Below are 15,742 nucleotides of genomic sequence, written 5' to 3' on the forward strand. Positions count from 1 at the left end.
CTGATTCTGCCAGGCACGCTGGTCCTGGGGGCTGGAGAGGAACCGTGCGCCCCCTCCCCATTTCTGCGTCTGCAAGGTCTGCCCTTCCCTGCCCCCGCCCATTTTCTCCAATTGAAACCGGTGCCCCCTCTGGAACCGACTGGAGACTGCGGCCGCCATCCCCCTCCTCAAATGCTACCCCTCCCTCGGCGCTCGGACCTAGGAGGGGGTTCAGGTGGACGCGTGCCCACGGTGGGGGTCCCGCGCATTCCTTGCAGGAGGGTGCAGGTGGGGGCTGGAGGGTGTTGAGGGATGGGAAGGAGGGGGTGGGGGTTGTAGCCCGGGGCGGGGGAGGGAGTGCCGCCGCCAGGCTTCGCGCTGCCACATTCCCCTCGGTGCTCACTCCGCGCCAAAGTGCCCTTTCCCGCGCCCTGCTGCAGCCGAGCGCCTCGGCTGCGGCAGCGGCAGCGGCGGCGCGGGCGGCGGGACCAGCTCACGACGACCGAGTCCGGGAAGGGGCAGACCTAGCGGGTGCGGAGAGTCCCGGAACTTTGCGGGTGTCTGGCTGCAGCTTGCAGCGCGCGGGGGAGGTACGCGAACCTTCGAGGGAACCCGGTCCCCTGTGGAGGCTACTGGCCGTGATTGGTGCCCTCCCGCTTTACCCCCAGCACCCCTCCGAAGCTCAGTTCTAGCTACAAGCTAGAAAGTTCCGTGTGCCCGGGTGGAGACGGGTCCAAACCGGGATGCCTGGAACCGCATTTTCATTTAGCCCGCGAGGCTGACACCCACTGGGGGAGAAACCGAAACACCTGCTGGCCAGGCCTAGACCTAGGGCACCTTCGACCTGGAGCCGTGTCTTCTTTTTTGTTTTTGTTTTTGTTTTGTTTTGTTTTGTTTTGTTTTGAAACCACCGATTGAACCTCTGAAGGCTTGGCCTGGACCACCCCAGTTCCCCTTCTTGGGAAAGTGCGCCTCTCCTCTGGCAGGTCAGTGAGTGGCGAGCTCTCTGGCCCACTCTGGCCTTCAGCGTCTTGTGAGTCTGTCCTCGCAGACCGTGTCGCCCACCGCTTAACCGCGGCATGTTGGGGTTCTTGGTCAGGGAGGGCGCCCCGAGCCAGCTCTGGCTCTCTCATTCCTAGCTGACGGGACTTTCTTAGGTTCTGCTAAGAGTCATAGCCACCGACACCCAGAGAGGGGCGCCCGCGGTGCGCGCGCCTGGGAGCTCTGGCCTCTCGCACACCCACACCCACTGGGAGGCTGTGCATACCGACGCTGCTGGTCACCCAGACTTGCCACATGGGCGGTGGGGGAATCGCTGCTACCTCCCGCCAGGCCTCCCGGACGTATGTTGAGGCGAGGCCGGTCTCTGGCTTAGCTGATTGGAGAATGTCTCGGCATCGGACTGAATGGTTTTTCTGGCTAGATTTGTCCCTGCCCCTTGGGCATATCCTGTCCCTAGGGGAGAGAAAAAGGCCGACTCACCGGCGCTTGCACCGCTCAGCGGTGCTGGAATCCTGCCCTATAGAGATCCATTTGCTCGCAGCTCCTTGCTCAGTAGAGAAGTTGGGGGAGGGGGCCTTGTGTTCACGGCTTGGGGTAGTTCCTCTCCGGCAGGCCCTGCTCTGGCTTGCAAGGTTCCAGTACATTTCTTTTCTTTTCTTCTCTTTCTTTTTAAATTTTTTTTAAGACGGAGTTTTGCTCTTCTCGCCCAGGCTGGAGTGCAATGGCGCGGTCTCAGCTCACTGCAACCTCCGCCTCCTGGGTTCAAGCGATTCTCCTGCGTTCAAGCGATTCTCCTGCCTCAGTCTTCCGAGTAGCTGGGATTACAGGCGACCGTCACCACGCCCGGTTAATTTTTGTATTTTTAGGAGAGATGGGGTTTCACCATGTTGGCCAGGCTGGTCTCGAGCTCCTGACTTCAGGTGATCCGCCTGCCTCTGCCTCCCAAAGTGCTGGGCTTACAGATGTGAGCCACCGCGCCCAGCCCAGTACATTTCTTTTTAAGCCTTTCCCGCATTTAGATGGGCTGTTTGGCCTTGCAGGCAGCAGAGATTTGGAAATGGACTTGGTGACAGAAGATCGGCAGGATTTGGTACATTAGAAGGGGAAACACATTCATTTTGTGTTCAGTTCACACTGTTGAATTTAAAAGATGCTCAGGACTGAACCGTCTCCCTTCCTCCGCTCAGTGATCACTGGATAAATGAATAAAATGATTTGAAAAAGGGGAGTCTCCTCACCCACCCATACCTTCTCCCCTCAACCCCTTTAGTCCTTGTCCTGCCTTGCACTCCCCCTCCCCTTCCCCACCCCAGCCTCCCTGGAGACTTCCCACCAATTACCTGCTGGCCCTATCAATCATCCTCCCTTTTTTTTTTTTTTTTTTTGAGAGGGAGTTTCACTCTTTTGTTGTCCAGGCTGGAGTGCAATGGCGCAATCTCGGCTTGCTGCAACCTCTGCCTCCCGGGTTCAAGTGATTCTCCTGCCTCAGCCTCCTGAGTAGCTGTGATTACAGGTGCATGCCACCATGCCCAGCTAATTTTGTATTTTTAATAGAGAAGGGGGTTTCTCCATGTTGGTCAGGCTGGTCTCGAACTCCTGACCTCATGATCTGCCCACCTTGCCCTCCCAAAGTGCTGGGATTACAGGCGTGATCCACCGCAACTGGCCACCCTCCCTTCTTAAAACACATTTCCCTTTGACCTGTAAACAGGCTCATCTTTACCACAAAACAAGCCAAGAAGCCTTCTTGGCCCTATTGACCTATCTAAGCCACTGCCCCATCTCTTTTTGTCTTTTAGTCACTTCTCTTCAAAGGGGTCTTCATGTCAGTTTTCTCTACTACCCGTCACTCCTTACTTCAGCCTCTGTCTCCAGGATGACACTGGAACACTCTAGAAGAGAGCACCAATGACCACCTCAATTGCCAAATACATTGTACTTTATCTTTATTTTCTTTTATGTCTCTGTGGCTGTGGCCACTTTGGATGAATTTCTCTTCCTTGGGCTTCTGGGACACTATGTTTTACTGATTTTTCTCCTATCTCTTGCGTGTTCCTTCTCAGTCTCTAATACTAACACTTATTCCCCTCCCTGAAGTATGGTGTCCTGCAGCATTTAATTCTTTGTACTTTTTCCCATTCCTTTTCACCACTCCCTGGGTGAGCTCATCCTTGCCCAACCCTTTCACTACCACACTCTGAAGCTTCCAGACAGATCTCTTCTGCCAAGACGTCTCTCCTGAAATTCATCTATTGGCTTCCTGGTCCATGGGAATTCTGGGTCTAGGTAACCCATATATCCAGCTGATCCTTGGACATCTTCACTTAGATATTTCCCTTCCAAAGCAATCTTATTAGCTTCTTTCTTAAGCCTCCCGTATTTCCTTTGTGAGCTGGTGGTTCTTGTAGCCTCCCAGTTATGGAGCCCAGAAACCTTTGGATTATCCTCAACTCCTTCCTTATCATATGGTCATCAAATTCTGTCAGTTTCATATCCTCAATTATTCTCAAACCTAGCTACTTTCCTTGAGGAGCTCTGAGCATTGAAAAAGCTATCATGCCTTCCACTCCCCTACTAACTAATTTTAAAAAAGCAATATTAAACTATAAGTAGATAGTTTAAGTAGATGGAATTCTGACAAAGTTCTGATTTTTCCCATGCCAATTACATCATGGCTTTAAAAAAATCAAATGCCAAATTAAAAAAATTTCCCCTGCTTTGTATGTTGTCTGAGTGCTTGCTTTTAGTCAGCCTCTTGTAGACTAGAGCACTGACTGTACTCAATGTTCTACTGCAGTACAAACTGAATTGTATTAAAAAGCATTTATTTGTCTGCCTTATATATTAAAATGTGAGCTTACTGAAGGCAGGGATGGTGCTTTATTTCTCTTGGTATCCCCATATCCAGCTCAGGTTCTGGCATAGAATTGGTGCTTGATGTATGGCTGTTTGATCAGATGATTTTTACAGTTTTCTTTTTCTTGGAGAGTTTTCCAGGGACCGATAAGACTAAATCAGGGGTCAAGGAAGCCAGCTGGTTTGCAGAGGTAATAAGATGACAAAGACATCTGGTCCCCTGTTCCTTTCCCCACAACTAAGTATCACCGTTTGGTTACAGTTCCCTAGGTTCTAGAACCAATGCAACAATAAGCCCTTGGCATACCACTCTCCTCCAACCCTGAGCCAAGGAAAGGCGTTTCACTACTCAGTCACTAGTGTGTGTATGAATTTGAATTTCCATTTGCAATCAAGCTGAGGGTTTATGGTTTTTAAAAAATGAGCTGACTGCAGCGGAGAGTGCCCACCATATCTAGGGCTGGTGAGTGTGTGGCTTTGTTGAAGGTGAGATTAGAATCATGCACCAGGGACTGGAGGACCAAATTGCAGGGTCTTGGACACTGCCTGGTTTGGGTTTCTCCGGCAGAGCCCAGCAGTCAGCTTCAGCAGCACCCCCTTCACCCTCCTTCATGTGCCTGACCTGCCTGTTTCACCCTCATCATCACGCCAGCAGGATTAAGGGAACCTGATTGCTCCGCAGAGCCTTGCTGGAGACCCAGCTGATCTTCAGGCCTCTCTAGGGCTCAGTCTCCCTGCTGTAAAAAGGACAAGTAATTCCTGAGTTTTCGGAAGGATTAGAAACCAGAGATGCAACAAGTCCAGTGCCATACCCCATCGAATGTGCCTATTAAATAGAAGCTGGGGCCAAAGGAATCAGCCAGGAAGTCTATGTGCCCTCACCATGTCCTTCCCCACCTACCATGCTCAGAGAGCTGTTCTGGACACCCAGGGGAGTTATAATAACAGCTCATATTCACTGAGTACTCACCAGCACTGTCTTAAGCACATGGATGTATTAACTCAATCCTCTCAGCCACCCAGTGAAGCCTGCAGTATTATTATTCCCATTTCATAGATGAAGAAACAGGTTCAGGGAGGACACATAACTTATCCACGCACTAAGTAAATAGCCGAGCCACAGTTTGGATGCAGGCCTGGCTGACGCCACATCTTTTACTCATAACCTTATTGCCATTCAACTTCTTGGGGACCCAGCTGGTACCACGTCCCTGGAAGCTTCTGCCCAGGCTGCCTTCTTTGGCCTTGCTCTTCCCACTGGGCTGTCCTCATCAGTTATGCTGTGCTGCTTTTGAGGCCTGAATCCCACACTTTTAATCCTCAAGCAGCTATTGTCCATTCCTTTCCACCACAAGCTCCTGGGGTTGGGGGAGGCTGTAAAGTCATTCTTGGTTTCTAGCCCCAAACACCCATCTAGATGGAACTCTACCGTGGGTTCTTACAACTCCTCACGTTTCCTTTGTTGTCAGAGTCTTCAGGACATATTGGAATTTCTTGCTTAGTGAGGTGGTTATCTGTCTCATTTCCCTAAAGGACTGTGAACTGAGGCAGGGCAGCGTAGAGCACATAGTGAACACTCAGTAAGTGTGCTGATGAGACAGTCAGAGCTGATGAGACAATCAGAGGCAGGTTGTTTGGAGCCCAGGGCTCCCTTTCCTTTAGACCACCCTGTTGGGCATTCCCAAGGGCAGCTGGGGGCTGGGAAGACTGGAAACGGGTTAAGGGGCATCTTCAAGTAGGAGGCAGCCCCAGGCCCATCTGCACAATAATAATAGCTCTCCTTTACCGAGTGCTGGTTAAATGCTTTATAGATATTACCAGTTAATTATCACTGTAATATTGTATTTGAAGATACTGAGGCTCAGAAAGTAAGCAGCTGAGCCAAGGCTGTAGAGCAGGTAGGTAAAGAAGGCGGGATTAAACCTCAAGTCTACCTGACCCTAGGGCCCATCTTTTTGGAAAGCCCTTGTTACAGTGCTGGGCCCATTGTTACCATTCAATACATGTTAGATACTATTACTATTACTACAACTACGGTCTACTTGCTTTCTGCACCAGCCTCTTAGAAATATAAGAGAAACAATTCATACACTCTGCCACTCTCTGGCACCACTAAAGCAGTGGGGGGAGTCTTTTCTCTTTGCTCCTCTGGCTGAAAGCACACACCTTAGAACCTGGTCCCCTCACTCAACCCATCAACCCAGCTCAGTGCCCTTCATCCAGGAGGGTAGGGAGAGAGAACCCTCTACCTCGAGGATGCACTGCATTGCCCTCCCTGGATTTATCTCCTTGGGTGGCATATGGCCTTGCACCCCTCCTCTCCGTCTGCTGCAGTGTCGTGAGAGCTTCCCCAACAACAGGGGAACATCGGGGTGAACCTGCAAATAGAGGATTATTTCAGAGTCTTTATCCTTACAAAGACTCTGTCTCAGGGTTCACTCGCTTTGAGAAGGGCTTGGTTTTCCCTTGGACCCACAGAAAGCAAAGAGTGGGCTATGCAACGTGGGAGTTTCTCAACTTGAAAATGATGGCATGGCTCTCAGAGCTCTTTTCTTACTCTTGTAAGTTAAGAGAAACAAAGGAAACTCATATTTATTTTTCCCCTGGACTCTAGAGAGCTCAATCTCCTGGACTGTTTTTTCATACTCCTCTTCTAAAAATGAGATTCTTTATCTTCTTTTCTTCTCTCCCACCCAAACACACACTTAGTTCTTAGAGCTTTGGGAGAAGGTGAGACCCCTTTGGCCTTCTCAGGTAGCTTAATGTCACGTGAAAGATAGTCATGACCCACTATACATCCACAAATGTGAACTTTAGCCAAACAGCAGATGAGAGGGAAGGAGATGGAGTGGAACATGATGGGGTGGGATTGGAGAAACAGCCTAATTTGAGGTAGACTGAGCTCAAGTAGGAAGGTGTAAGTTGGGTAGGATCAAAGGTGGGTTGGGATGTGTTGGCACAGGATAGATAGAGTGAGACAGGTGATGGAATGGAATGGGATAGGACTGAGTGAGATGTGATGTCGGGGATGGGATCGAGAGGGTGGGGTGTGCAGTATTCAGAGGATTGACTGGGATGGGGGGTGAGGTGGGGAGGGAATGTGTTAGAAGACACTGGGGTGGGATGGGATAAGATGGGGTGGGTGGAGTTGGGGTGGAGTAGAATGGAACAATTGGGATATGATGGAGTGGAGGTGAGATGTATTGTGGTAGAATGGCATGAGATAGAGGTGAGTCAGATTTATTGGGATGGTTTGGGTTGGTTGAGTTGGAACAAGAGACTGGGAGATAAGATGGGGTTATTATATAACCAATTGAATAGGCACCAATTGAGTGGACATGAGGAAATGGGAAGTGAGGGAGGGCACTGGAAATAGCTTGACCCGCCTCACATTGTTGTAGCATCTTCATCTTCCTGACCAGGACTTCGTGAACGTTGGTCAGTTTCTTTCTCACCTGAATTGTGAAATTTCCAGCAGACATAAAGTCTCCATTAGCCTTTGGTCCCATAAAGCATGAATCCTAAAATGCTGGAGGCTCCCTTTTCCTGCCATAAGGGATCATTCTTCAGGGAGACCCTGGGAGTCCCATGTGGCCACCACCAGGAAACCATCCGAAAAATATGCCTGGCACAAACCAGGAACCCCAGGGCAGCTCCTATCAAGTCCACCATCAGAGAAAGACATTGTGCCTACCCTACAGCTAGCACAGTGGCTCCACTCACAGAAAGGAAAGCCGAGGATGGAGTAGGGGTTTACCTCCATGGCCCCCTCTGCTGGGCGAGTCTCTCTCCTAGAGACTCTCTTACTTTCCACCTGTTTGTGTTTGTATTGTTGGAAAATTATAAACTGAATTTGTCTTTCAAGGGATGTCAGTCCCACCCTTGAAAAATCATTATTATAAGGAACTTTTATGATGCTAAAAATAATGTATGTATAGTTAAATTACTGAAAGCACCAAATTACTCTGAGAAATTTACTTGAGAATCTCCTGTGCCATCTAGAACAGAAAATAAGGGCTTATATTGCAACACAAATAGCCTTCCTACCTGCCAATGTCTAATTTATACCAATTAAGTGCAATTATAATCCATAAACCTCAAAAAATTATGTGTCCATCTTCAAGGTTTTCAAATAGAAAACAGAATAAGTTCTATTATTAAGTAGGTACATCTATTTATTGATTGAAAGTAAGTGAGTGTGACGGATGTAACTGTAAAGGGAAAAAGCAGAGACTTTGAAATTTGAGATACAAGTATATTATGAGAGAATGTGCAGACATTTTGTGCAGAATGATTGATGGCCCTTTCTGAGATGAGCAAGTGTGGTAGAGTCGACTCAGGCCTCGGGAGGTTTGTCTTCAGGTTGCTGCCTGACCCCAACCCTTTCCCTACCCCAGCCTCAATCTGTCTACCTACCAACCTTCATTGCTTCCTCCATTGCCATTTCAGGAATGGAGAGAGTTCAGTGATTGGGTGGGACTTGGTGGTGGTGTGTGGACTTGGCAGTAAGAAGGAGATGACAGTTTAATGGTTTATTTTCAATTAATGCTAAAATGTTCCTAGCGTGAAAACAGACATCTCAATGTTGGCATCCCCTCCTGCCAGGGACCTATGTGGCCCTATCCTCCTGGCCTTATCATATGTGCATTCCTAGAAGGGCTGACCCATAGCAGATCCTCAGCCAGGAGAAAGGCCTTGTTTGGCCTAGGAGTCAGGAATTCAGCCTTCCAGGCTTGGCTATGCCCCTAACCACCTATGTGACCAGAAGCCAATCGTTTCATCTTCCTAGGCCTCTATTTTCACACCTATAAAATGGGGATAATAATACACAGCATGTCTATGCAATGATGGACTTGGAAGCTCTTTAAAAAAGAAGCGTCCAAAGAGAAGCCAGAGCTATTAGAATAAGACCAAAAAAGTTTCTAGTTTAAGCCCATCCAGTGGGAGATCCTGCCCAGGGCTCGGGCTGCTTGGCTTTCCAGGGATGGGGAGCTCACGACCTCTGCAGACAGCTTGCCAGGCTATTTTTCAGGTCTCAGGGGTGAGAAGGAGGGTGGGCTTGCTGAGCTTCTTGGCCTTGATCCATTCTTACCCTCCAGTGGCCTGTGGGACTGCTCCTGAAAACTCAAAAGGGAGGAAACAAGCCATCTCCATCCAGAGCCCATCAGATATCCTGGTCACAGCCTTTTCCCCAACCACCACCCACCCCTGGGCAGCAGCACTGTGAGTTCAGTCTCGGAGAGTTGACTGCTTGCGCTTCACTCTCACTAACACATTCGTCCAGGGTACCAGATCTGAATGAGGCCTTTAACTATAGCAAGAGGAAAATTCCCTGCATTCGAGAACCTCTGGGACTCACATCTCCTACGATATTTTGTTCTATAGGAACATGGAAAGAAGACAATGTTACAGGGACAGTTTTCCTGAGTTACGTGGAAGGCACAGTTGACGTTTTCTGTTTTCTGCACCCCACCAAGTCTCAGGTATATAACACTTGAATTAATCCTACCCTCAGTCCATTAGCACTTTATGATCACCTCTCTGGGCAAAACTTCTCTCTTATTTACAAAGTTTGCCTCCCTTCATCCCCAATCCTGAAGCTAAGCTATCCCAATCCCAGTAAGTACTCATTCTGATGTGTTTGATATATGTCTTCAAATATGCATGGATCCAGGCAGGGCGCGGTGGCTCACGCCTGTAATCCCAGCACTTTGGGAGGCTGAGGCAGGCAGATCACAAGGTCAGGAGTTTGAGACCAGCCTGATCAAAATGGCGAAACCCCGTCTCTACTAAAAATACAAAAATTAGCCAGGCGTGGTGGTGTGCACCTGTAATCCCAGCTTCTTAGGAGGCTGAGGCAGGAGAATCGCTTGAACCCGGGAGGTGGAGGTTGCAGTGAGCCGAGATTGCATCACTGCACTCCAGCCTGGGTGATAGAACAAGACTCCATCTCAAAAAAAACAAAAACAAAAACAAAAAAAAGCCTGGATCCTTATAAAATATGTAGGGTTGTTTGTATGTATATGTATTTTTTATTTCTATAAATGATATTGAAGTCTAAATTTCATCTGGTTTCTTACTTTACTCAACTCCATATTTTGCATATCTCACCATGCTCGTTGAGTGTACCTAGTCAGTGGTTTCTAACTGCTTCATTGCATTATGAGTTATACATCCATCACGTTTTATGTATCTGTTCCCCCGAGTATAGCCATCTAGCTTATCAGCAACTCCCCCTTACTCCACCACTAAAAGTTCTGAAGAATATCCTTGTACATTCCCATTTGGGACCCTGTGTGAGAATAGTTCTGGACTATATGATGGAAGATTTGGTCCCTGGGTTAGTGTGTTAATTTTTCATGTTCTGCCATGGTGTTTTCCAGAGCACCATGGAAATGGTGTGCCAGGTCACATTTCCACTAAGAGTGCCCAAGAGTTTCTGTCTTCCCACATCCTCATGAGTACCTAATATTAGCCACCTGTCCAATTTTGCCATTTTTAGGAGTGTAAAGTGCCATCTCATTGTATTAATTTACACTTCTCTGATTACTAGCAAGTCTGTTAAGTCTAGTAAGCTTGTTAGCTGTTTCAACTTCTTTTCTTCTGAATTACCTATTTATATTCTTTGCCCATTTAAAAATTGGATCTCTTGCCTTAGAAATCTTCTGGTTGATTTGTAGAAGTTTTGTTTATGGTCTAGGTGTTGCCCTTTGTTAATTTTAGAAGTTGCAGATAGCTTCTTCTAGTCTTTAATCCATCTATTTGGCATATGGCAGCTTTCGTTGGACAGAAATGCTTCCTTTTGATATAGTCAGATCCATCAGTGTTTTTGGGGAGGTAGAAATTGAGATAGGAGGGCACTGATGAGCTAGAGAGCATGGTGGGGTCCCATGGGCCCACTCCCTTGCAGGGCTGGCTCTCTGTATAAAGGGCTGTGAGGAGTTCTAGAACCTTCCTGTCCGTCCATCCATCCTGGGCCCCCACATCCTACAGGAGGTTTCTGGCTCAAGGCCCTGTGTTTCCCGAAGGCCCCAGTTAAAGTACAATTTAATGGATGGATGCTATACCTAGAGAATGGGCAGGATTACTCCTTCAGCAGGCATTTGTTGAGTGCCAGTGTGCGCCTGAGCTCTCAGCTGCATTGGGGACATGGGCAAGTTTCAGTGCTGAGTGTACATAAGAGAGGCAGCTACACACAGGCTCAGAGCAGCGTTATTCACAACAGCCAAATGGCGGAAGCAACCCATGTGTCCATGTGCAGATGAGTGGATAAACAAAATGTGGTATATCCATATGATAATCTTTCAGCTTTAAAAAGCAAGGAAATTCTGACACCTGCTACAGCATGGCTGAACCTTGAGGACATCATGCTAAGTGAAAGAAACCAGTTACAGGCCAGGTGCACTGGCTCACACCTATAATCCCAGCACTTTGGGAGACCTGGGCAGGTGGATCGCCTCAGGCCAGGAGTTCAAGACCAGCCTGGCCAACATGGTGTAACCCTGTCTCTACTAAAAATACAAAAATCAGCCGGGCATGTTGGTGCGCGCCTGTAGTCCCAGCTACTCGGGAGGCTGGGACACAAGAATCGCTTGAACCCGGGAGGTGGAGGCTGCAGTGAGCCGAGATCGCGCCACTGCATTCCAGCCTGGGTGACAGAGCGAGAGTCTGTCTCCAAAAAAAATTAAAAAGAAAGGAGCCAGTTACAAAAGGGCAAATAAATACCTACCATATGCTTTCACTGATGTGTGAGGTATTTAGCACAGGCAAATTCATAGAGACAGAAAATAGAATGGTGGTTGCCAGGGGCTGGGGAGGGAGAGATGGGGAGTTAATTATTTAATGGGCACTGACTTTCAGTTTTGCAAGATGGAGAGAGATCTGTGGATGGATGGTGGGTGATGTTAGCACAACAGTGTGAATGGACTTAATGCCACTACATTATATACTTCTAAGTGGTTCACATAGCACACTTATGTTATATGTATTTTACCACAATTTTTATAAAAGAAGAGGGACAACTCTTTAGACACAAGGGATCAAGGAAAGCTCCCAGAGAAGGATGTTCAAGCCGAGACCTGCAGGATCAACAGGAGTGAGCAGGTGAAGAGGGGAGCAGGAAATGGCTTCCGACAGTGCAGGTTCATCTGCATGGGCTCCTGGTTGAGTGAGAGTGGGTTGTTCCAGGTCTGGGAGAAGATCTGCTCACCAAAGAAGGGCATTGAGGAGGCTGGAGGGTTTGGAGAAGGTGGGTGGCTGGCTGGCTTGGCTGGCAGCCACAGGTCTCTGAAAAAACACAATGAGGGTAGAGTGCTACTGGCAAAGGCAGGCCTTGGTGAGGGTGCCTGGAACCCCACATCAGCAAGCTGGGGCTGAGGGGATCCTTTTTCTTCCACAAGTCCTCTACCTGGTGCCCTGGCCTCCCAGGGAGGGTAAACAGCTGAGTGAACAGTCAAAAGTACATGAAACCCATTCCATGAATCATGGATCATAAGTTATGGTTCTGTTCATCGTGCCTCCATGAGAACATCACAAAACTTCCATCTAGAAAGAAAATAGGCCAAGTGTGGTGGCTTGTGCCTCTCATCCCAGCAGTTTGGAAGGCCGAGGTGGGAGGATTGCTTGAGGCCAGGAGTTTGAGACCAGCCTAAGTGACAAAAAGTGAGGCCTCTTCTGTGTAAAAATAAATAAATAAATAATTAGCTGGGTATAGTGGCATGTGCCTGTAGTCCTAGCTACTCGAGAGGCTGAGGCCGGGGGATGGCTTGAGCCCAGGACTTGGAGGCTGCAGTGAGCTATGATTGTGCCACTACACTGCAGCCTGGGTGACAGAATTAGAAGACCCTGTCTCTCTTAAAAATGTGACTGAAAGAAAGGAAGAGAGAAAGGTGGGGGAAGGGAGGGAGGGAGGAAGGAAGCAAGGGAGGGAAGGAGGAAAGAAGAAATAAAAGAAAAATAGAAAGTCTACCTAATTGGGCTGAGTCAGCAAGTCCTTTCCAGGTGCTGTCTGTGGGGAGACCTGCTATCTTCTACCTTGTCCAGGCCATGTGTGCCTGTCAACCTTTTGTTCCTTCCGCCTCTCTCCTTTCCTCTCCCTTCTCTGCCAATCTCCTCCACTTATGTCTTTTCCTTTCTTTTCCTGTCCATCCTCTTCCCTAGTCCTGCTACTTCCCAAGAAACCAGGATTCCCCCTCATTGTAAGTCATCCTCCTCCCCATCCTCAGCCTTGCCATCTGTGAGAGCCTCTTCCTGACCTTTGACCTTGCTGCCTCCACCCTCACCCCAGCCAGGACCCTCCCCTCCGTGGCCTTTTCTTTAACCAGGCTTCAACCCCATACCTCCATCAACAAAGTGGCTTTTTAAGGCCTTTAGCTGCTCCCGTCTGCCTAGGAGCATTGGGACTGGCTCATGGAACACTCACTGAGTACCTAGTGCAGTGGACCTGGGTTGAGGGTCATGGACACAAATACCTTTTAAAACCAAGTTCCTTCCCCCAAGGACAGTTATAAGCTACTAAAGGCCAAAGGAGCTCCAAGCACAGCAGAGGGGGAGAGGGGAAGAAGGAAGACTTCATTCAGAAGGTGCCAGCAGGCTCTTCAAAAGTGAGCAGGGATTGGGTTGAAGGAGAGCAATTTGCAGGTAGAATATCTTCGAGGGAGCAGCTAGACAAAGACTTAAAGCAGCAGGCTGTGCTTGGGAGATGTCAAGTTTGCATCCCCCGCCCCCCTTTATCAGCATCATAGTCTTCCCTGTGGAAGCTGTCCCTTAGTTTGTATTTTTATCTTTTTTATAGGCAGAGTCTTGATCTGTCACCCAGGCTGGAGTGCAGTGGTATGATCATGGCTCGATGTAACCTCGACTTCATGGGCTCAAGTGATCCTCCTGCTTCAGCCTCCTGAGTAGCTGGGGCTATAGGCACATGCCACCACCCTTGGCTATTTTTTTTTCTAAACTTTTTTGTAGAAATGGGGGTCTTGCTATGTTGCCCGGGCTAGTCTTGCACTCCTGACCTCAAGTAATCTTCCCCCTTCAGCCTCCCAAAGGGCCAGGATTACAAGCGTGAGCTGCAGTCCCTGGTTGGCTGTCCCTTGTTGAACACTCAGGCCCTATGCTTAGTGAGAGCTGCTCATTCCTCCCTTATCCCTTACAAAACTCCAAAGAATTCTGTCATTTTGCAGTTGAGGAAACTGAGGTTTAAGGAAATTAAATTACTTGCTAAGACCACACAAGTAGGGAAGGGGAGAGCCTGGATTTAAACCTAGTCTGATTCTAGAGCCCATAGGCTTAACCACTGTACAGGTTTCCCAGTTAAAAATGTAGATTCTGGCCAGGTGCAGTGGCTCACGTCTGTAATCCCAGCACTCTGAGAGACTAAGGTGGGAGACTTGCTTGAGGCCAGTAGTTCCAGACCAACCTGGGCAGCATAGTAATACTCTGTCTCTACAAAAAATAAAAATATTAGCTCGGCGTGGTGGCGGCACACGCCTGTAGTCCCAGCAAGTCAGGAGGCTGAGGCAAGAGGATTGCTTGAGCCCAGGAGGTCAAGGCTGCAGTGAGCCATGATTGCACCACTGCACTCTAGCCTGGGTCACAGAGCAAGACCCTGTCTCAAAAAAAAAAAAAAAAAAAGAACGAAGAAAAATGTAGATTTCCAGGTCTTCCTCTGATTTTCTGAATCAGAGGATCTGAGAGCAGGGTGCAGGGATCTGCGTCTTTAATGAATTCTTCCTGCTCACCTTCTGATGACCCTGGTCTTAACCCCACTCAGGAATGACTAGAAGAAGGGCTCAGGTCCTGGGTGTCTTTGAGCAAAGGCTCTGCCTCCACAAGTCAGCCCACACCTGGGCTACCTTTGCAGCACCGCCTTCCCCTCCCTCTGTCCCTCCTTTACAATTATCCCTGGTGCTGGTGCTATAAGGACATGTTCCCAGGGAGTGCAGCAGCCCAGAGGTGGTCACCAGGGTGACCAGATTTGTGTTGATGAGATTAGGCAGCCCCCTGGAAGAGCCTGGGAAGGCACCAGCCCCAAAGGCACGCATTAGCATTCCTAAACTGCTTAATACACTTCACAAAAGGGCTGTTGGTGAGGGTTGGCCTGACAGCTTGGAGCTCCTGAATCACTAAGTCTTTCCTCCAGCCCTGGATTTGTTAGGTGAGAAATCAGGACACTCAGGGGAGTCTTATCCTCAACTTCTTCCGTGTACTAATTCCCATTATTCTAGATTTAATACTCTCTGAAGGGCAGACACACAGCACTGAAATGCCATTTTCTTCGGGCCTGTTGGTGGGGGGCAGCTGGCATTTCAGGATGAGGCATTGCATGCAGGCTGAGGTGAGGCCAGCCAGCCGGGAGATGAGGAAGTTACAGAGGGTGGGGCTGAGGAGGCCAGTGTCCAGCCTTCACTTTCTCCCTGGCTGGAACAGGACCCAGGGCGGGGAGCAGGCAGGGTAGAAGGACCCTAGCTCAGTGAAGGGGTATTTAGAGAGTCTGTGGTCCCAGTGAGGACCCAAGGGGCTCAGCAGGGAAACTGAGGCAAATGGCCAGTTATGCAAATAGGGCTGTGAAGGTAGGAAGCCCAGTAACACTGGGAGGCCCAGAGATGGCATTCATTCATTTATTCAGCCATTCCTGGGGTTTCATTCATTCCTTGGGTTTGAGGAAGTGAAGTAGGGATTAGTAAATAAATGCTCGGGGAGGGCAAAGGTTTCATGACCAGATGAGTGTGGGAAACACTAGACCCTTGGCTTCTGAGATATGGTTCAAGGCCTTGCCAGGAAGCTTTTTAGAAATGGAGCCTCTTGGACCCCATCCGCCACCTACTGAACCTAAATTTTAACAAGATCCCCAGGTCAATTCCTGTGCCTGTGAGAGTCTGAGAAGCACTGGTGGTGCATTCTCTGAGCA

General features: G+C 48.8%; 1 protein-coding gene across 5 annotated transcripts in view; it reads left to right on the forward strand.

The window, feature by feature from the left end:
• CSMD2 (CUB and Sushi multiple domains 2) overlaps positions 1 to 15,742 on the forward strand; it is a 643,453-nt gene that overhangs the window by 899 nt on the left and 626,812 nt on the right. The window lies entirely within an intron of this gene.

The sequence above is a fragment of the Pan paniscus genome, chromosome 1 (assembly GCF_029289425.2).
Source record: "Pan paniscus chromosome 1, NHGRI_mPanPan1-v2.0_pri, whole genome shotgun sequence".
Lineage (NCBI taxonomy): Eukaryota > Metazoa > Chordata > Mammalia > Primates > Hominidae > Pan > Pan paniscus.